General features: G+C 31.7%; 1 long non-coding RNA gene across 2 annotated transcripts; it reads left to right on the top strand.

Annotated features, from left to right (window-relative positions):
• Positions 1 to 755: 755 nt before the first annotated feature.
• LOC130368432 (uncharacterized) lies at positions 756 to 17,209 on the top strand. 2 transcript variants are annotated; one of them, XR_008892461.1, is made up of 6 exons: positions 756 to 832; positions 3,100 to 3,172; positions 5,441 to 5,513; positions 10,074 to 10,146; positions 14,760 to 14,832; positions 17,135 to 17,209. It is a non-coding gene; the product is annotated as an uncharacterized LOC130368432 (long non-coding RNA). The 2 variants fall into 2 exon arrangements; XR_008892462.1 differs by lacking the exons at positions 10,074 to 10,146; positions 14,760 to 14,832; positions 17,135 to 17,209 and adding an exon at positions 7,801 to 7,870.
• The last annotated feature ends 1,897 nt before the right edge of the window (positions 17,210 to 19,106 follow it).

Raw genomic sequence — 19,106 nt, 5'->3', positions numbered from 1 at the left:
TAAGAAACAGTTGATAAAATAATAAAAAATTATCGGAATAGTTAGAAAGTTAAAGGGGTACTCCACTGCTCAGCGTTTGGAACACAGATTTCCGAACACTGGAGCCGATATCGGTTTCTCGTGATGTCATAGCCCCGCCCCCTCATGACATCACGCCCTGCCCCCTCATGTCGTCACATCCTGCCCCCTCAATGCAAGTCTATGTGAGGGGGCTTGACGGCTGTACCCCTTTAAAAAATAAAAAACAAACTGGTTGATAAAATGTTTAAAAAAAACAACAACCCTGCCCCCACAAAAACATCCCTTTAAAAATACTATTTTGTATCAAATATACAATTCAGAATACAGAAAAGAATATATATAAAAAAGTAATCCCCCAAATTTTATAAATAAACCCCAAAAATTCTACAAAAGCTACACACATAGCATAAATGTGAGAGGCATAAATCATGTAATAAAATAATACACCAACCCCCCCTACTTTCAAATTTAATAGGCATACATTCCTATTATATGATTAACTGTTGTATATAATATAACATTTTTAATAAAATATTTAGTAAAAAAAATAAGAAAAATATACATAATATTTTAAATTAAAAAAAAATCTAGATCCCAATATGGTCCATCTTTTTTGTTCCTTTTTCTTATGCAGTTTCATAATGCCTGAGATAAGTAGTTCTGGCCCTAGAATGTTATATATATTATCTTCTGTAGCATGTATCAGGAACATGTTATCATACTTGTGTCTTTTTACAGGTGACTGATGCCCAATGAGAAGGTGAACGTGACATATACCTTTGTCAGCTTCAAGAAAGGAACCACGAGACAGGTAATTAATATTTATATTAATTACTGATAACAATCAGACTAGATGTAAAATCTAGACCTGCAGAGATGTCATAGTCTCTACCTTATACATGAAGATATATGTGTTGTTTATAAGTATATTGTCTATAGACAGCTTCTTATATAACAAAACCATATCTCAGGTACAGAGATTAGGAACATTTATCATCCTTCTTCTCTAATTTTTTATTTGTAGGAATCCTCTTTTTCAATATTAAATAGAATAGACTGAACTTACTACAGAGTTTACAAGTTTACTTTAGACTGTGGGCCGACTGACCCCAGATTTAAGACTTAACTTTACTAAGTAAAATAAAATCAATTTTTTTTTGCTTCAAATATATAATTGTAGCCAAAGACTATAGCCATAATAATACATAGCCTGTTACCATAATACTGAAGGGTGTAATACACTGCACTTGAATACTAATGCAGTGTGTTATGTGAGCGATCTGAAGCTCGCTGTTAAAAGTCCCCTTTATAAAAAAAATTAAAGGCTAGGTTCACACTGAGGAATTTCCAGTCAGAATAAGTATTGCCGGAGGTTCCACGGGTACATTGCCGTCCCCATAGATGGCTATGTACTCTGCATGGATCCTATCTAAAAAAAATAAAAATAAGTTAAAAATAAACAATGAATAAAATAATGAACCCCAACCTCTACAAAAATGTATATACAAAAAAAAGAATTTTTTAAAAAATAACCCAAAAATAATAAAAAGTAACTCAACCCTCCCCTCACATTAGCCACAATTAAACATTGGCTGTCAACATAATGCTGACAGCCATAATACACTGCACTGGAATACTAGTGCAATGTATTATATGGTGATCAGCAGACTGCTGGTGAAAGCCCTCACCTGGGATTAAAAAAAAAGAACAAAAAAACAAAACAAGTTAAAAAAACAAATTAAACAGAACACTCTTAAAAAACATATAAAAAAGAGAGAAAAAATGTTTAAAAAAAACCCACAATAAAACCCCTGACAATACCGTGACCATGCACTGTCTTTTAGAATAATACCGTGAGGCATAAGAAAGACACTGTCATACTTCTGCAGTCTATGAATATATGAGCTATCGAAACATGGCTGCTTTATGTCCCTTAATGGGAATGGTTACAAACTAATAAGAAGAAAAAGAAGGCTAATAAAATATTTTAAAAAAAACCTAAAACTCTGCATTAAAAAAAACTTCCCTTTAAAAATTTTTTTGTATCAAATATAAAATTAAGAAAAAAGCAAAATAAATATATAAAAATGCCAAAAAAACGTTATTACCCCATAAAAAACCCCTAACGATAGCCATAACCATACACTGTCTGTCAGCATAATACTGAGAGGCATAATACACTGCACTACAATAGTGGTGCAGTGTTTCAAAGAAACGATCAGATCAGGAGTGAAAGGTCGTTCTCGTATGGGAAAACAATAATTAATAAAGAAATAAGAAGTAAATAAATGAATAAAACTGATTAAGATTAGTTTAAAAAAGTATAAAAAATTAAGAAACGGTTGATGAAATAATAAAAAATTATCTGAATAGATAGAAAGTTAAAGGGGTACTCCACTGCTCAGCGTTTGGAACACAGATTTCCAAACGCTGGAGCTGATATCAGTTGCTCGTGATGTCATAGCCCTGCCCCCTCATGACATCACGCCCTGCCCCCTCATGACGTCACATCCTGCCCCCTCAATGCAAGTCTATGGGAGGGGGCTTGACGGCTGTACCCCTTTAAAAAAAAAACTGGTTGATAAAATATTTTTTAAAAAACAACCCTGCCCCCACAAAAACATCCCTTTAAAAATACTTTTTTGTATCAAATATACAATTCAGAATACAGAAAAGAAAATATATTCAAAAAATCCCCCAAATTTTATAAATAAACCCCAAAAATTCTACAAAAGCTACACACATAGCATAAATGTGAGAGGCATAAATCATGTAATAAAATAATACAACCACCCCCCCACTTTAAAAATTAATAGGCATACATTCCTATTATATGATTAACTGTTGTATATAATATAAAAAATTTTAATAAAATATTTAGTAAAAAAATAAGAAAAATATACATAATATTTTAAATTAAAAAAAATCTAGATCCCAATATGGTCCATCTTTTTTGTTCCTTTTTCTTATGCAGTTTCATAATGCCTGAGATAAGTAGTTCTGGCCCTAGAATGTTATATATATTAGCTTCTGTAGCATGTATCAGGAACATGTTATCATACCTGTGTCTTTTTACAGGTGACTGATGCCCGATGAGAAGGTGAACGTGACATATACCTTTGTCAGCTTCAAGAAAGGAACGACGAGACAGGTAATTAATATTTATATTAATTACTGATAACAATCAGGCTAGATGTAAAATCTAGACCTGCAGAGATGTCATAGTCTCTACCTTATACATGAAGATATATGTGTTGTTAATAAGTATATTGTCTATAGACAGCTTCTTATATAACACAACGATATCTCAGGTTCAGAGATTAGGAACATTTATCATCCTTCTTCTCTAATTTAATATTTGTAGGAATCCTCTTTTTCAATATTATATAGAATAGACTGAACTTACTACAGAGTTTACAAGTTTACTTTAGACTGTGGGCTGACTGACCGCAGATTTAAGACTTAACTCTACTAAGTAAAATAAAATAAATTTTTTTTTGCTTCAAATATATAATTGTAGCCAAAGACTATAGCCATAAATATACATAGCCTGTTAACATAATGCTGAAGGGCGTAATATACTGCACTTGAATACTAATGCAGTCTGTTATGTGAGCGATCTGAAGCTCGCTGTTAAAAGTCCCCTTTATAAAAAAATATTAATGGCTAGGTTCACACTGAGGAATTTTCAAGTCAGAATAAGTATTGCCGGAGGTTCCACGGGTACATTGCCGTCCCCATAGATGGCTATGTACTCTGCATGGATCCTATCTAAAAAAATAAGTTAAAAATAAACAATGAATAAAATAACGAACCCCAACCTCTACAAAAATGTATATATAAAAAAAAGAATTTTTTAAAAAATAACCCAAAAATAATAAAAAGTAACTCAACCCTCCCCTCACATTAGCCATAATTAAACATTGGCTGTCAACATAATGCTGACAGCCATAATACACTGCACTGTAATACTAGTGCAATGTATTATATGGTGATCAGCAGACTGCTGGTGAAAGCCCTCACCTGGGATTAAAAAAAAAGAACAAAAAAACAAAACAAGTTAAAAAAACGAATTAAACAGAACACTCTTAAAAAACATATAAAAAAGAGAGAAAAAATGTTTAAAAAAACCCACAAAAAAACCCCTGACAATACCATAACCATGCACTGTCTTTTAGAATAATACCGAGAGGCATAAGAAAGACACTGTCATACTTCTGCAGTCTGTGAATAAATGAGCTATCGAAAGATGGCTGCTTTAAGTCCCTTAATGGGAATAGATACAAACTAATAAGAAGAAAACAAGGCTAATAAAATATTTAAAAAAATACTAAAACTCTGCATTAACAAAAACTTCCCTTTAAAAAATGTTTTTGTATCAAATATAAAATTAAGAAAAAAGAAAAAAATATATAAAAATGCCAAAAAAACGTTATAACCCCATAAAAAAAACCTAACGATAGCCATAACCATACACTGTCTGTCAGCATAATACTGAGAGGCATAATACACTGCACTACATTAGTGGTGCAGTGTTTCAAAGAAACGATCAGATCAGGAGTGAAAGGTCGTTGTCGTATGGGAAAACAATAATTAGTAAAGAAAAAATAAGTAAATAAATGAATAAAACTGATAAAGATTAGTTTAAAAAGTATAAAAAATTAAGAAACAGTTGATAAAATAATAAAAAATTATCGGAATAGTTAGAAAGTTAAAGGGGTACTCCACTGCTCAGCGTTTGGAACACAGATTTCCGAACACTGGAGCCGATATCGGTTGCTCGTGATGTCATAACCCCGCCCCCTCATGACATCACGCCCTGCCCCCTCATTATGTCACATCCTGCCCCCTCAATGCAAGTCTATGTGAGGGGGCTTGACGGCTGTACCCCTTTAAAAAATAAAAAACAAACTGGTTGATAAAATGTTTAAAAAAAAACAACAACCCTGCCCCCACAAAAACATCCCTTTAAAAAAATACTATTTTGTATCAAATATACAATTCAGAATACAGAAAAGAATATATATAAAAAAGTAATCCCCCAAATTTTATAAATAAACCCCAAAAATTCTACAAAAGCTACACACATAGCATAAATGTGGCATAAATCATGTAATAAAATAATACACCAACCCCCCCTACTTTCAAAATTAATAGGCATACATTCCTATTATATGATTAACTGTTGTATATAATATAACAATTTTAATAAAATATTTAGTAAAAAAATAAGAAAAATATACATAATATTTTAAATTAAAAAAAAATCTAGATCCCAATATGGTCCATCTTTTTTGTTCCTTTTTCTTATGCAGTTTCATAATGCCTGAGATAAGTAGTTCTGGCCCTAGAATGTTATATATATTAGCTTCTGTAGCATGTATCAGAAACATGTTATCATACTTGTGTCTTTTTACAGGTGACTGATACCCGATGAGAAGGTGAACATGACATATACCTTTGTCAGCTTCAAGAAAGGAACCACGAGACAGGTAATTAATATTTATATTAATTACTGATAACAATCAGACTAGATGTAAAATCTAGACCTGCAGAGATGTCATAGTCTCTACCTTATACATGAAGATATATGTGTTGTTAATAAGTATATTGTCTATAGACAGCTTCTTATATAACACAACCATATCTCAGGTACAGAGATTAGGAACATTTATCATCCTTCTTCTCTAATTTTTTATTTGTAGGAATCCTCTTTTTCAATATTAAATAGAATAGACTGAACTTACTACAGAGTTTACAAGTTTACTTTAGACTGTGGGCCGACTGACCGCAGATTTAAGACTTAACTCTACTAAGTAAAATAAAATCAATTTTTTTTTTGCTTCAAATATATAATTGTAGCCAAAGACTATAGCCATAATAATACATAGCCTGTTACCATAATACTGAAGGGCGTAATACACTGCACTTGAATACTAATGCAGTGTGTTATGTGAGCGATCTGAAGCTCGCTGTTAAAAGTCCCCTTTATAAAAAAAAATTAAGGCTAGGTTCACACTGAGGAATTTCCAGTCAGAATAAGTATTGCCGGAGGTTCCACGGGTACATTGCCGTCCCCATAGATTGCTATGTACTCTGCATGGATCCTATCTAAAAAAAATAAAAATAAGTTTAAAAAAAACAATGAATAAAATAATGAACCCCAACCTCTACAAAAATGTATATATATATATATATATATATATATATAAAAAGAATTAAAAAAAAAATAACCCAAAAATTATAAAAAGTAACTCAACCCTCCCCTCACATTAGCCATAATTAAACATTGGCTGTCAACATAATGCTGACAGCCATAATACACTGCACTGTAATACTAGTGCAATGTATTATATGGTGATCAGCAGATCGATGGTGAAAGCCCTCACATGGGATAAAAAAACAAGAACAAAAAAACAAAACAAGTTAAAAAAACGAATTAAACAGAACACTCTTAAAAAACATATTAAAAAAAGAGAGAGAAAATGTTTAAAAAAACCCACAATAAAAACCCTGACAATTCTGTAACCATACATTGTCTTTTAGAATGATACCGAGAGGCATAAGAAAAACACTGTCATACTTCTGCAGTCTATGAATATATGAGCTATCGAAACATGGCTGCTTTATGTCCCTTAATGGGAATGGTTACAAACTAATAAGAAGAAAAAGAAGGCTAATAAAATATTTTTTTTTTTAAACTAAAACTCTGCGTTAACAAAAACTTCCCTTTAAAAATTTTTTTGTATCAAATATAAAATTAAGAAAAAAGCTAAATAAATACATAAAAATGCCAAAAAAAAGTTATAACCCCATAAAAAAACCTAACGATAGCCGTAACCATACACTGTCTGTCAGCATAATACTGAGAGGCATAATACACTGCACTACAATAGTGGTGCAGTGTTTCAAAGAAACGATCAGATCAGGAGTGAAAGGTTGTTCTCGTATGGGAAAACAATAATTAATAAAGAAAAAAGAAGTAAATAAATGAGTAAAACTGATTAAAATTTGTTTAAAAAAGTATAAAAATTAAGAAACGGTTGATGAAATAATAAAAAATTATCTGAATAGATAGAAAGTTAAAGGGGTACTCTACTGCTCAGCGTTTGGAACACAGATTTCCAAACGCTGGAGCTGATATCAGTTGCTCGTGATGTCATAGCCCCGCCCTTTCATGACATCACGCCCTGCCCCCTCATGACGTCACATCCTGCTCCTCAATGCAAGTCTATGGGAGGGGGCTTGACGGCTGTACCCCTTTTAAAAAAAATGGTAGATAAAATATTAAAAAAAAAACAACAACCCTGCCCCCACAAAAACATCCCTTTAAAAATACTTTTTTGTATCAAATATACAATTCAGAATACAGAAAAGAAAATATATTCAAAAAATCCCCCAAATTTTATACATAAACCCCAAAAATTCTACAAAAGCTACACACATAGCATAAATGTGAGAGGCATAAATCATGTAATAAAATAATACAACCACCCCCCCACTTTAAAAATTAATAGGCATACATTCCTATGATATGATTAACTGTTGTATATAATATAAAACATTTTAATAAAATATTTAGTAAAAAAATAAGAAAAATATACATAATATTTTAAATTAAAAAAAATCTAGATCCCAATATGGTCCATCTTTTTTGTTCCTTTTTCTTATGCAGTTTCATAATGCCTGAGATAAGTAGTTCTGGCCCTAGAATGTTATATATATTAGCTTCTGTAGCATGTATCAGGAACATGTTATCATACCTGTGTCTTTTTACAGGTGACTGATTCCCGATGAGAAGGTGAACGTGACATATACCTTTGTCAGCTTCAAGAAAGGAACCACGAGACAGGTAATTAATATTTATATTAATTACTGATAACAATCAGACTAGATGTAAAATCTAGACCTGCAGAGATGTCATAGTCTCTACCTTATACATGAAGATATATGTGTTGTTAATAAGTATATTGTCTATAGACAGCTTCTTATATAACACAACGATATCTCAGGTTCAGAGATTAGGAACATTTATCATCCTTCTTCTCTAATTTAATTTATCATCCTTCTTCTCTAATCTAATTTAATTTACTAAGTAAAATAAAATCAATTTTTTTTGCTTCAAATATATAATTGTAGCCAAAGACTATAGCCATAAATATACATAGCCTGTTAACATAATGCTGAAGGGCGTAATATACTGCACTTCAATACTAATGCAGTGTGTTATGTGAGCGATCTGAAGCTCGCTGTTAAAAGTCCCCTTTATAAAAAAAATTAAAGGCTAGGTTCACACTGAGGAATTTCCAGTCAGAATAAGTATTGCCGAAGGTTCCACGGGTACATTGCCGTCCCCATAGATGGCTATGTACTCTGCATGGATCCTATCTAAAAAAATAAAAAAAAGTTAAAAATAAACAATGAATAAAATAATGAACCCCAACCCCTACAAAAATGTATATATAAAAAAATGGATTTTTAAAAAAATAACCCAAAAATAATAAAAAGTAACTCAACCCTCCCCTCAAATTAGCCATAATTAAACATTGGCTGTCAACATAATGCTGACAGCCATAATACACTGCACTGTAATACTAGTGCAATGTATTATATGGTGATCAGCAGACTGCTGGTGAAAGCCCTCACCGGGGATTAAAAAAAAGAACAAAAAAAAAAAACAAGTTAAAAAAACGAATTAAACAGAACACTCTTAAAAAACATATAAAAAAAGAGAGAAAAAATGTTTAAAAAAACCCACAATAAAACCCCTGACAATACCGTAACCATGCACTGTCTTTTAGAATAATACCGAGAGGCATAAGAAAGACACTGTCATACTTCTGCAGTCTATGAATATATGAGCTATCGAAAGATGGCTGCTTTAAGTCCCTTAATGGGAATAGATACAAACTAATAAGAAGAAAACAAGGCTAATAAAATATTAAAAAAAAACTAAAACTCTGCATTAACAAAATCTTCCCTTTAAAAAAAATTTTTGTATCAAATATAAAATTAAAAAAAAAAAATATATATATATATATATATAAAAATGCCAAAAAAACTTTATAACCCCATAAAAAAAAACTAACGATAGCCATAACCATACACTGTCTGTCAGCATAATACTGAGAGGCATAATACACTGCACTACATTAGTGGTGCAGTGTTTCAAAGAAACGATCAGATCAGGAGTGAAAGGTCGTTCTCGTATGGGAAAACAATAATTAGTAAAGAAAAAATAAGTAAATAAATGAATAAAACTGATTAAGATTAGTTTAAAAAGTATAAAAAATTAAGAAACAGTTGATAAAATAATAAAAAATTATCGGAATAGTTAGAAAGTTAAAGGGGTACTCCACTGCTCAGCGTTTGGAACACAGATTTCCGAACACTGGAGCCGATATCGGTTGCTCGTGATGTCATAGCCCCGCCCCCTCATGACATCACGCCCTGCCCCCTCATGTCGTCACATCCTGCCCCCTCAATGCAAGTCTATGTGAGGGGGCTTGACGGCTGTACCCCTTTAAAAAATAAAAAACAAACTGGTTGATAAAATGTTTAAAAAAAACAACAACCCTGCCCCCACAAAAACATCCCTTTAAAAATACTATTTTGTATCAAATATACAATTCAGAATACAGAAAAGAATATATATAAAAAAGTAATCCCCCAAATTTTATAAATAAACCCCAAAAATTCTACAAAAGCTACACACATAGCATAAATGTGAGAGGCATAAATCATGTAATAAAATAATACACCAACCCCCCCTACTTTCAAAATTAATAGGCATACATTCCTATTATATGATTAACTGTTGTATATAATATAACATTTTTAATAAAATATTTAGTAAAAAAAATAAGAAAAATATACATAATATTTGAAATTAAAAAAAAATCTAGATCCCAATATGGTCCATCTTTTTTGTTCCTTTTTCTTATGCAGTTTCATAATGCCTGAGATAAGTAGTTCTGGCCCTAGAATGTTATATATATTATCTTCTGTAGCATGTATCAGGAACATGTTATCATACTTGTGTCTTTTTACAGGTGACTGATGCCCAATGAGAAGGTGAACGTGACATATACCTTTGTCAGCTTCAAGAAAGGAACCACGAGACAGGTAATTAATATTTATATTAATTACTGATAACAATCAGACTAGATGTAAAATCTAGACCTGCAGAGATGTCATAGTCTCTACCTTATACATGAAGATATATGTGTTGTTTATAAGTATATTGTCTATAGACAGCTTCTTATATAACAAAACCATATCTCAGGTACAGAGATTAGGAACATTTATCATCCTTCTTCTCTAATTTTTTATTTGTAGGAATCCTCTTTTTCAATATTAAATAGAATAGACTGAACTTACTACAGAGTTTACAAGTTTACTTTAGACTGTGGGCCGACTGACCCCAGATTTAAGACTTAACTCTACTAAGTAAAATAAAATCAATTTTTTTTTGCTTCAAATATATAATTGTAGCCAAAGACTATAGCCATAATAATACATAGCCTGTTACCATAATACTGAAGGGTGTAATACACTGCACTTGAATACTAATGCAGTGTGTTATGTGAGCGATCTGAAGCTCGCTGTTAAAAGTCCCCTTTATAAAAAAAATTAAAGGCTAGGTTCACACTGAGGAATTTCCAGTCAGAATAAGTATTGCCGGAGGTTCCACGGGTACATTGCCGTCCCCATAGATGGCTATGTACTCTGCATGGATCCTATCTAAAAAAAATAAAAATAAGTTAAAAATAAACAATGAATAAAATAATGAACCCCAACCTCTACAAAAATGTATATACAAAAAAAAGAATTTTTTAAAAAATAACCCAAAAATAATAAAAAGTAACTCAACCCTCCCCTCACATTAGCCACAATTAAACATTGGCTGTCAACATAATGCTGACAGCCATAATACACTGCACTGTAATACTAGTGCAATGTATTATATGGTGATCAGCAGACTGCTGGTGAAAGCCCTCACCTGGGATTAAAAAAAAAGAACAAAAAAACAAAACAAGTTAAAAAAACAAATTAAACAGAACACTCTTAAAAAACATATAAAAAAGAGAGAAAAAATGTTTAAAAAAAACCCACAATAAAACCCCTGACAATACCGTGACCATGCATTGTCTTTTAGAATAATACCGTGAGGCATAAGAAAGACACTGTCATACTTCTGCAGTCTATGAATATATGAGCTATCGAAACATGGCTGCTTTATGTCCCTTAATGGGAATGGTTACAAACTAATAAGAAGAAAAAGAAGGCTAATAAAATATTTTAAAAAAAACCTAAAACTCTGCATTAAAAAAAACTTCCCTTTAAAATTTTTTTTGTATCAAATATAAAATTAAGAAAAAAGCAAAATAAATATATAAAAATGCCAAAAAAACGTTATTACCCCATAAAAAACCCCTAACGATAGCCATAACCATACACTGTCTGTCAGCATAATACTGAGAGGCATAATACACTGCACTACAATAGTGGTGCAGTGTTTCAAAGAAACGATCAGATCAGGAGTGAAAGGTCGTTCTCGTATGGGAAAACAATAATTAATAAAGAAATAAGAAGTAAATAAATGAATAAAACTGATTAAGATTAGTTTAAAAAAGTATAAAAAATTAAGAAACGGTTGATGAAATAATAAAAAATTATCTGAATAGATAGAAAGTTAAAGGGGTACTCCACTGCTCAGCGTTTGGAACACAGATTTCCAAACGCTGGAGCTGATATCAGTTGCTCGTGATGTCATAGCCCTGCCCCCTCATGACATCACGCCCTGCCCCCTCATGACGTCACATCCTGCCCCCTCAATGCAAGTCTATGGGAGGGGGCTTGACGGCTGTACCCCTTTAAAAAAAAAACTGGTTGATAAAATATTTTTTAAAAAACAACCCTGCCCCCACAAAAACATCCCTTTAAAAATACTTTTTTGTATCAAATATACAATTCAGAATACAGAAAAGAAAATATATTCAAAAAATCCCCCAAATTTTATAAATAAACCCCAAAAATTCTACAAAAGCTACACACATAGCATAAATGTGAGAGGCATAAATCATGTAATAAAATAATACAACCACCCCCCCACTTTAAAAATTAATAGGCATACATTCCTATTATATGATTAACTGTTGTATATAATATAAAAAATTTTAATAAAATATTTAGTAAAAAAATAAGAAAAATATACATAATATTTTAAATTAAAAAAAATCTAGATCCCAATATGGTCCATCTTTTTTGTTCCTTTTTCTTATGCAGTTTCATAATGCCTGAGATAAGTAGTTCTGGCCCTAGAATGTTATATATATTAGCTTCTGTAGCATGTATCAGGAACATGTTATCATACCTGTGTCTTTTTACAGGTGACTGATGCCCGATGAGAAGGTGAACGTGACATATACCTTTGTCAGCTTCAGGAAAGGAACGACGAGACAGGTAATTAATATTTATATTAATTACTGATAACAATCAGGCTAGATGTAAAATCTAGACCTGCAGAGATGTCATAGTCTCTACCTTATACATGAAGATATATGTGTTGTCAATAAGTATATTGTCTATAGACAGCTTCTTATATAACACAACGATATCTCAGGTTCAGAGATTAGGAACATTTATCATCCTTCTTCTCTAATTTAATATTTGTAGGAATCCTCTTTTTCAATATTATATAGAATAGACTGAACTTACTACAGAGTTTACAAGTTTACTTTAGACTGTGGGCTGACTGACCGCAGATTTAAGACTTAACTCTACTAAGTAAAATAAAATAAATTTTTTTTTGCTTCAAATATATAATTGTAGCCAAAGACTATAGCCATAAATATACATAGCCTGTTAACATAATGCTGAAGGGCGTAATATACTGCACTTGAATACTAATGCAGTCTGTTATGTGAGCGATCTGAAGCTCGCTGTTAAAAGTCCCCTTTATAAAAAAATATTAATGGCTAGGTTCACACTGAGGAATTTTCTAGTCAGAATAAGTATTGCCGGAGGTTCCACGGGTACATTGCCGTCCCCATAGATGGCTATGTACTCTGCATGGATCCTATCTAAAAAAATAAGTTAAAAATAAACAATGAATAAAATAATGAACCCCAACCTCTACAAAAATGTATATATAAAAAAAAGAATTTTTAAAAAAATAACCCAAAAATAATAAAAAGTAACTCAACCCTCCCCTCACATTAGCCATAATTAAACATTGGCTGTCAACATAATGCTGACAGCCATAATACACTGCACTGTAATACTAGTGCAATGTATTATATGGTGATCAGCAGACTGCTGGTGAAAGCCCTCACCTGGGATTAAAAAAAAAGAACAAAAAAACAAAACAAGTTAAAAAAACGAATTAAACAGAACACTCTTAAAAAACATATAAAAAAGAGAGAAAAAATGTTTAAAAAAACCCACAAAAAAACCCCTGACAATACCATAACCATGCACTGTCTTTTAGAATAATACCGAGAGGCATAAGAAAGACACTGTCATACTTCTGCAGTCTGTGAATAAATGAGCTATCGAAAGATGGCTGCTTTAAGTCCCTTAATGGGAATAGATACAAACTAATAAGAAGAAAACAAGGCTAATAAAATATTTAAAAAAATACTAAAACTCTGCATTAACAAAAACTTCCCTTTAAAAAATGTTTTTGTATCAAATATAAAATTAAGAAAAAAGAAAAAAATATATAAAAATGCCAAAAAAACGTTATAACCCCATAAAAAAAACCTAACGATAGCCATAACCATACACTGTCTGTCAGCATAATACTGAGAGGCATAATACACTGCACTACATTAGTGGTGCAGTGTTTCAAAGAAACGATCAGATCAGGAGTGAAAGGTCGTTGTCGTATGGGAAAACAATAATTAGTAAAGAAAAAATAAGTAAATAAATGAATAAAACTGATAAAGATTAGTTTAAAAAGTATAAAAAATTAAGAAACAGTTGATAAAATAATAAAAAATTATCGGAATAGTTAGAAAGTTAAAGGGGTACTCCACTGCTCAGCGTTTGGAACACAGATTTCCGAACACTGGAGCCGATATCGGTTGCTCGTGATGTCATAACCCCGCCCCCTCATGACATCACGCCCTGCCCCCTCATTATGTCACATCCTGCCCCCTCAATGCAAGTCTATGTGAGGGGGCTTGACGGCTGTACCCTTTTAAAAAATAAAAAACAAACTGGTTGATAAAATGTTTTAAAAAAAAACAACAACCCTGCCCCCACAAAAACATCCCTTTAAAAAAATACTATTTTGTATCAAATATACAATTCAGAATACAGAAAAGAATATATATAAAAAAGTAATCCCCCAAATTTTATAAATAAACCCCAAAAATTCTACAAAAGCTACACACATAGCATAAATGTGAGAGGCATAAATCATGTAATAAAATAATACACCAACCCCCCCTACTTTCAAAATTAATAGGCATACATTCCTATTATATGATTAACTGTTGTATATAATATAACAATTTTAATAAAATATTTAGTAAAAAAATAAGAAAAATATACATAATATTTTAAATTAAAAAAAAATCTAGATCCCAATATGGTCCATCTTTTTTGTTCCTTTTTCTTATGCAGTTTCATAATGCCTGAGATAAGTAGTTCTGGTCCTAGAATGTTATATATATTAGCTTCTGTAGCATGTATCAGAAACATGTTATCATACTTGTGTCTTTTTACAGGTGACTGATACCCGATGAGAAGGTGAACATGACATATACCTTTGTCAGCTTCAAGAAAGGAACCACGAGACAGGTAATTAATATTTATATTAATTACTGATAACAATCAGACTAGATGTAAAATCTAGACCTGCAGAGATGTCATAGTCTCTACCTTATACATGAAGATATATGTGTTGTTAATAAGTATATTGTCTATAGACAGCTTCTTATATAACACAACCATATCTCAGGTACAGAGATTAGGAACATTTATCATCCTTCTTCTCTAATTTTTTATTTGTAGGAATCCTCTTTTTCAATATTAAATAGAATAGACTGAACTTACTACAGAGTTTACAAGTTTACTTTAGACTGTGGGCCGACTGACCGCAGATTTAAGACTTAACTCTACTAAGTAAAATAAAATCAATTTTTTTTTTGCTTCAAATATATAATTGTAGCCAAAGACTATAGCCATAATAATACATAGCCTGTTACCATAATACTGAAGGGCGTAATACACTGCACTTGAATACTAATGCAGTGTGTTATGTGAGCGATCTGAAGCTCGCTGTTAAAAGTCCCCTTTATAAAAAAAAATTAAGGCTAGGTTCACACTGAGGAATTTCCAGTCAGAATAAGTATTGCCGGAGGTTCCACGGGTACATTGCCGTCCCCATAGATTGCTATGTACTCTGCATGGATCCTATCTAAAAAAAATAAAAATAAGTTTAAAAAAAACAATGAATAAAATAATGAACCCCAACCTCTACAAAAATGTATATATATATATATATATATATATATATATATATATATAAAAAAAAAGAATAAAAAAAAAAATAACCCAAAAATTATAAAAAGTAACTCAACCCTCCCCTCACATTAGCCATAATTAAACATTGGCTGTCAACATAATGCTGACAGCCATAATACACTGCACTGTAATACTAGTGCAATGTATTATATGGTGATCAGCAGATCGATGGTGAAAGCCCTCACATGGGATAAAAAAACAAGAACAAAAAAACAAAACAAGTTAAAAAAACGAATTAAACAGAACACTCTTAAAAAACATATTAAAAAAAGAGAGAGAAAATGTTTAAAAAAACCCACAATAAAAACCCTGACAATTCTGTAACCATACATTGTCTTTTAGAATAATACCGAGAGGCATAAGAAAAACACTGTCATACTTCTGCAGTCTATGAATATATGAGCTATCGAAACATGGCTGCTTTATGTCCCTTAATGGGAATGGCTACAAACTAATAAGAAGAAAAAGAAGGCTAATAAAATATTTTTTTTTTTAAACTAAAACTCTGCGTTAACAAAAACTTCCCTTTAAAAATTTTTTTGTATCAAATATAAAATTAAGAAAAAAGCTAAATAAATACATAAAAATGCCAAAAAAAAGTTATAACCCCATAGAAAAACCTAACGATAGCCGTAACCATACACTGTCTGTCAGCATAATACTGAGAGGCATAATACACTGCACTACAATAGTGGTGCAGTGTTTCAAAGAAACGATCAGATCAGGAGTGAAAGGTTGTTCTCGTATGGGAAAACAATAATTAATAAAGAAAAAAGAAGTAAATAAATGAGTAAAACTGATTAAAATTTGTTTAAAAAAGTATAAAAAATTAAGAAACGGTTGATGAAATAATAAAAATTTATCTGAATAGATAGAAAGTTAAAGGGGTACTCTACTGCTCAGCGTTTGGAACACAGATTTCCAAACGCTGGAGCTGATATCAGTTGCTCGTGATGTCATAGCCCCGCCCTTTCATGACATCACGCCCTGCTTCCTCATGACGTCACATCCTGCCCCTCAATGCAAGTCTATGGGAGGGGGCTTGACGGCTGTACCCCTTTAAAAAAAAATGGTAGATAAAATATTTAAAAAAAAACAACAACCCTGCCCCCACAAAAACATCCCTTTAAAAATACTTTTTTGTATCAAATATACAATTCAGAATACAGAAAAGAAAATATATTCAAAAAATCCCCCAAATTTTATACATAAACCCCAAAAATTCTACAAAAGCTACACACATAGCATAAATGTGAGAGGCATAAATCATGTAATAAAATAATACAACCACCCCCCCACTTTAAAAATTAATAGGCATACATTCCTTTTATATGATTAACTGTTGTATATCATATAAAACATTTTAATAAAATATTTAGTAAAAAAATAAGAAAAATATACATAATATTTTAAATTAAAAAAAATCTAGATCCCAATATGGTCCATCTTTTTTGTTCCTTTTTCTTATGCAGTTTCATAATGCCTGAGATAAGTAGTTCTGGCCCTAGAATGTTATATATATTAGCTTCTGTAGCATGTATCAGGAACATGTTATCATACTTGTGTCTTTTTACAGGTGACTGATTCCCGATGAGCAGGTGAACGTGACATATACCTTTGTCAGCTTCAAGAAAGGAACCACGAGACAGGTAATTAATATTTATATTAATTACTGATAACAATCAGACTAGATGTAAAATCTAGACCTGCAGAGATGTCATAGTCTCTACCTTATACATGAAGATATATGTGTTGTTAATAAGTATATTGTCTATAGACAGCTTCTTATATAACACAACGATATCTCAGGTTCAGAGATTAGGAACATTTGTCATCCTTCTTCTCTAATTTAATATTTGTAGGAATCCTCTTTTTCAATATTATATAGAATAGGCTGAACTTACTACAGAGTTTACAAGTTTACTTTAGACTGTGGGCTGACTGACCGCAGATTTAAGACTTAACTCTACTAAGTAAAATAAAATCAATTTTTTTTGCTTCAAATATATAATTGTAGCCAAAGACTATAGCCATAAATATACATAGCCTGTTAACATAATGCTGAAGGGCGTAATATACTGCACTTCAATACTAATGCAGTGTGTTATGTGAGCGATCTGAAGCTCGCTGTTAAAAGTCCCCTTTATAAAAAAAATTAAAGGCTAGGTTCACACTGAGGAATTTCCAGTCAGAATAAGTATTGCCGAAGGTTCCACGGGTACATTGCCGTCCCCATAGATGGCTATGTACTCTGCATGGATCCTATCTAAAAAAATAAAAAAAAGTTAAAAATAAACAATGAATAAAATAATGAACCCCAACCCCTACAAAAATGTATATATAAAAAAATGGATTTTAAAAAAAATAACCCAAAAATAATAAAAAGTAACTCAACCCTCCCCTCAAATTAGCCATAATTAAACATTGGCTGTCAACATAATGCTGACAGCCATAATACACTGCACTGTAATACTAGTGCAATGTATTATATGGTGATCAGCAGACTGCTGGTGAAAGCCCTCACCGGGGATTAAAAAAAAGAACAAAAAAAAAAAACAAGTTAAAAAAACGAATTAAACAGAACACTCTTAAAAAACATATAAAAAAAGAGAGAAAAAATGTTTAAAAAAAACCCACAATAAAACCCCTGACAATACCGTAACCATGCACTGTCTTTTAGAATAATACCGAGAGGCATAAGAAAGACACTGTCATACTTCTGCAGTCTATGAATATATGAGCTATCGAAAGATGGCTGCTTTAAGTCCCTTAATGGGAATAGATACAAACTAATAAGAAGAAAACAAGGCTAATAAAATATAAAAAAAAAAAACTAAAACTCTGCATTAACAAAATCTTCCCTTTAAAAAAAAATTTTGTATCAAATATAAAATTAAAAAACAATATATATATATATATATAAAAATGCCAAAAAAACTTTATAACCCCATAACCATACACTGTCTGTCAGCATAATACTGAGAGGCATAATACACTGCACTACATTAGTGGTGCAGTGTTTCAAAGAAACGATCAGATCAGGAGTGAAAGGTCGTTCTCGTATGGGAAAACAATAATTAGTAAAGAAAAAATAAGTAAATAAATGAATAAAACTGATTAAGATTAGTTTAAAAAGTATAAAAAATTAAGAAACAGTTGATAAAATAATAAAAAATTATCGGAATAGTTAGAAAGTTAAAGGGGTACTCCACTGCTCAGCGTTTGGAACACAGATTTCCGAACACTGGAGCCGATATCGGTTGCTCGTGATGTCATAGCCCCGCCCCCTCATGACATCACGCCCTGCCCCCTCATGTCGTCACATCCTGCCCCCTCAATGCAAGTCTATGTGAGGGGGCTTGACGGCTGTACCCCTTTAAAAAATAAAAAACAAACTGGTTGATAAAATGTTTAAAAAAAACAACAACCCTGCCCCCACAAAAACATCCCTTTAAAAATACTATTTTGTATCAAATATACAATTCAGAATACAGAAAAGAATATATATAAAAAAGTAATCCCCCAAATTTTATAAATAAACCCCAAAA

Source organism: Hyla sarda, chromosome 4 (genome assembly GCF_029499605.1).
Source record: "Hyla sarda isolate aHylSar1 chromosome 4, aHylSar1.hap1, whole genome shotgun sequence".
Classification (NCBI taxonomy): Eukaryota; Metazoa; Chordata; class Amphibia; order Anura; family Hylidae; genus Hyla; species Hyla sarda.
This window is presented reverse-complemented; position numbering and strand designations above follow the sequence as displayed.